Genomic DNA, 5,062 nt, shown 5'->3' on the forward strand with positions numbered 1-5,062 from the left:
TCATAGCCATTGCTGTTGTATAGGCGGCAATTATTATGTTCGTGTTTAGGTAAACAAGATCGATATCTTTCAAAAACGCCCACTTGACTTCCGGGAATAACCGATTTAACTTCTATTTCAGGATCTAAGAATAAATCGAAAATTTTTTGGGATCTCTGGTAATAGCTGATTGATATTTACGTGGGTTAAGACCAAAGCGTCCCCAAAAACTGCTCAAACAAAGCTTCGCGATGGTAAGAAGTCCAGGTTTTTTTTTAATATTGGTAGGAACAAGTTACTCCTTATCGTAATATTCCTCAACGTATTTCTTAATCGGTCTCTATTTCCACGGGCAAGCCACTCGATTCTTGTTTCAGTTTAAGAAAAGCGTTGACGTATTCGGAGAATAGACCGCCCTCTTTAGATAACGGATCGTATTGTACTATCTCGTATTCCCAAATTTCGTGAATAGAAATAACCTTGTAACCCATTACGATTGCCAACTGTACCTCATCAGCGACCCATACACCAGTTATTTCCCTTTCAGAGTCTTCGTAAGTGTTATCCTGCTGGTTTCGAGACCAATGAGGTAGAATAAATAGAGATCCAAATCCGCCTTCCAGGACCTACCGTTTCGCGGGACAGTTTGTTGAGTTGGAGAGTTAGGCTTAATAAATGAACTTAATCAAATCGTGTTGGCGCCATCTATCGTGTTATTAGGAAACTAAAACTTACTATATTTTGTAAAAGTATCTGCTTATAGAAACAGATGGCGCCCACACGATTCGATAGAGTTGAAACTTAAGCCTAATTCTCCTACTCAAATAAAACGTGTCCCGCGAATCCCAGATTTTCTTGGATCTCTATTTATTCTACCTCATTGTTTGAGACTCGCTACATCTTTGGCAGTTGGCAACCACTAGTTTCGATCCTATTCTTTGGGGTAAAACGGGATGGTAGAGAGATTGAGGCGGTAGCATTGTCGCTTTTATTAAACCATATACGGTATTTATATCGGGGAAAGGAACTTTGACGTGTTATTATAGGGTGACCCACGGGTAACTTGCAATACTTGTTACACCACGGATTGAGTCAATGTATTTTATTTCCTCCCCCTCTTTACACTTGTGATGTATTTTCAAGGCGGACGTACGTTATCCGAAAAAAGCTTCGCGGGGGCGGATTAGTTCTAATGTTTTTAATTTTTAATTTTGAGTAGAAAGATAGGTGTCGGTGGTGGAGTTAGAATGCCTTTCGGCTTTGAAATCACACACCCATTTATCAGTGTATACCAATTGCTTCAAGCGATTTGTGGTAGCAACGGTTGACGCATATCGTAAATTATTACTAACCTTTAAACGTACAAAGAAATACACTGCAGAACTGTAACTAGGAAAAAGAGTGAAAGCTCGCTCCAGTTTTGGCAAACCTTGATATTTTATTTCGGCCGTACTACAGGAAAGCATGTGACCAACGATCTATTGCCATGGAGGAATACATGGAGAACAGACTCCCCAATTTTTTGGTGAGTGCCTGGTTGCCTGCTGCTCGCAGCGCCCCTCGCCGTCGTACGTTAAAAAATATGGTTGCGCCCACATTTTAGGTGTGAAATAAGTAGATCTTTTTACCATCATCATGCATCATGGAGGACTGTGTTATGGCAGAAGTAGTAGGCCAAAAATCCGGTCGTCGGTATTTTGGTGGAACAACATTATCATTTTTAAATTGTTCTAATTCGCAAAGCAAATCTAGAACTATTTAAGTAAAATTATGTGTTCCCTAACTGAGCCTTGGTGTACATTTTCCAAAAAACCAGTACCTTGCATTTACACCTAGGTATTGTAATAATTTTTTATCAAAATTAATTTAGTCTGCTCTTCCTAATTATCACTCCTTTTTAGAACTTGGTTACTGTGGAATGCAATTCCCATCAAATTTGATGAAAATACTGAATTAGGGAAAAGGCATAGCCAAAATTCAAAGTCCCAAAAGCCCGTATTATGGAAGAGGATCCCAAAGTCTTAGTGCGGAAAGACCAGAGCATAAAAAAGCATCGCAAAATCCCGAACCATAGAGAAGGATATATGGAGCCAAGTGAAAGTATAAGTGGTATGTTTTAATATGGGTTTTATTGAGAATTTTTTCAACATGACATTAGATTAGTTAGTCAATATTGCAATTATTTAAACCAGGATAATCACCAGTGGCCATTAACACCCGAGAAAGAAGATAACTTACTTTACGTTTTAGAAAAAGATAATCTAATCAAATGGATATATTTAGAATTTGAGCTATTACGTACGCCAAAAAGACCAAGATTGAAACCAGGCAGGAATACCACGTTAAAACCTAAATTGTTATTTTCAAAAACCAGAGCGTTTATAAAAGACTAAATATTAATCACCATACTCCTTACATTTACTTCGAGAACCAGAAAATATACTTTATGCACGACCCATCACACTTAATAAAAACCATGACGCATTAATTGGATATGCCAGAGCCTCATGGAAGCACATGGAAAAGCTTTAAGAAGTGTACCAAAATTGACTCTGAGACACTTGAATTTTATCCCCTTCAGTAAAATGAAGGTGAAATTAGCGACCCAAGTTATTTCCCATTGAATTATGTTTAACATGTTGAAACAACAGCTCCCTCCTCAAGCCCAAGAAAGCCAATTTCCTAACCGAATTTGACAACATTTTTGCTTGTTTAAACTCGTCAAAAAAACGTGATGTTAAAGAGTACAGGTGTGGAATTAGCAAAAATTCCAAACATTTGAAATTTCTCAAAGAAAATCGAAAGTGGATAGAAGACCTAAAGTTTGATTGCGATAGACAACCACCAGTAATACACGGGTGGAAAACCTCCATTTCCTGTGTTATCCAACTTTTAGAAATTTAAGGATCGGATTTCATTCTGACGTCAAGATTTAGTCAAGATATACTTGAAAATACATTTGGAAAATTCGTAGGCTTGGTGGCTGATAGGAAAACCCTACACCACAATTATTTCGCCTTAAAATGAGAAAGGTAATGGCTTCTTCATTATTCCAAGTATCGGAATCTGATAATTGTTCTACCAATCCGAACACTGATGACTTTTTAGTTGATCTACTGAGCAGCATACCACGAAAGCGGAATAAACCTTTACCAGAAGTCCCGGTACCATTTTTCAATGAGAAAGACGAATCTGTAAACAGTTCATTCCTGAAGCTGAAGACTCCGAAAATGCTTATGTTATAATGGTGGGTTTCTTGCTCACAAAGTTTTAAAGCGACATGAATGTGCGATTTGAAAAGCTCTCTATTGAAAAACCATAAGAAAATATCTCGTTCGAGGGAAACTTTGACTGTTCTAAAAGGAAGTGAGGTTGGTAGATTGACCTTAATTTCTACAGGGTTTTACGAAGCTGGAATAGCAGAAAGTTTCGTCAAAGAATTTAACAACTTAGAAATATTGCCTGAAATTTGTTGTACAACTAAAAGAAACATAGTAAAACTATATATTCGTTTATGGATTCACCACAACATTCGACTAAAAAAGCAGAAAGAAAATTGAAGAAAAGGAAAGAATTCGAAAGGAAAAGCAAGAAAAACGAAAATTGTCTCCAAAAAGAAAAGAAAAACCCAAGCTGCCAAAAAATTTCTAAATCACAGCATTTGTAAATTCCTGCATATTTATTTTTTCACTTTAAAAAAGTATTTCATAATAAAAAAAATGTATACTTGCATTTATACTTATACAACAATTTAAAATTTCCCGCCTTTTTTAAAGCCGAAAATCTGTTTTGAACGTACGACAGCCAGGGGGCGTACGACTCGCCATTTCCAAACCGGCTTATATAGCCCAAAGGCAGAGTCAGCTCTCCAGGTATTCCTCCATGCTATTGCTGACATATAATAAAAAAGTAGGAATAAAACAAAAATATTATAAAAAAAAACAAACAGTAATTGAAAATTACATTGTAATTACTTTAAATGCACCCTAAATGTCTATACGGTAGAGTTAAAGATAGGATACGTGAGAGTCGATGGAAGTGGTTTCGGTCAATGTTGAAGGAATAGGAATACGCCTTAATACTTAATATGTTTATTATCCTGTGTCACCTTGGAAATGTAATATTTAATGTAAGCACACTACCCCTTTGACAAGAAGAGTTCTGTACAACGTTCATATTGTAAACTGTTCCATTGAAATGTAAAAATATAAAATTTAACACCACCCTGATGTTCTCAATAATAACGCTGGTTAAAGGCTCTGTTGATACCCTCCCGGCAACTTTGTCTGTGAAAGTTTTAACAATGCCTTTCATTAACTATACGTCGGTTTTGATCATTTTCAAGGTGAGCAGAAATAATTTCTATTCCATATTTGTTGAGTGAATACTTAAAGTATAGCATTAGTATGATAAATCATGAATTTCCCAAGCATTAATGCAATTTAACTTGAAAATGGTAATATTTATTGCCATCGAAAGAATATTTAAAATATATGAAATTTCTTACTTTGGGCTTCCTCAATAACAAGTTTCATAAAAGACAATAATTTAGAACTATTAAAATCATTTTGGAAAGCACAGTGCTAAGAAAATTGCAACGGTTCAGGGGACCTTAGTCAGATGCCGCATGTTCGCTGCAAACTCCTCTCCCCACGTTTAACTTTATTTTGTTCATGACGTCATAAACAAACGTGAAAGACAATTATAAGATCGTCATGCGTTAAAGGAGGCAGATAGAAAAGATAGTGTCCGTGTCACTGAAACTAAAGTTTAGTTTGGATTATTTCTTTAAAGACTAGTAATTTATAACCTTATGAAAAAACAGCAGGACACAATACATTTCCATAAGTTTTCAATTGGGTTTTTAATGGAATGATGTGCAATACATGGTCCCGTTATGGTCCATTGGTCACCCAGTTGCTCCCATTTGGTTCCCAGTCGTGCCAAGTCTTCTATAGCATTATTTGTACCTTTTTATACTCTATTAAATCTTGTTTGATAAGCAAATTTCCAACTCGCGGAAGTAGGGGTAACGTATAAAGTTGACAATGCCCGAACGAAATATATTGATATACGTGTTAAA

The sequence above is a fragment of the Leiobunum rupestre genome, chromosome 2 (genome assembly GCF_980474605.1).
Source record: "Leiobunum rupestre chromosome 2, qqLeiRupe1.1.hap1, whole genome shotgun sequence".
Taxonomy (NCBI): Eukaryota; Metazoa; Arthropoda; class Arachnida; order Opiliones; family Sclerosomatidae; genus Leiobunum; species Leiobunum rupestre.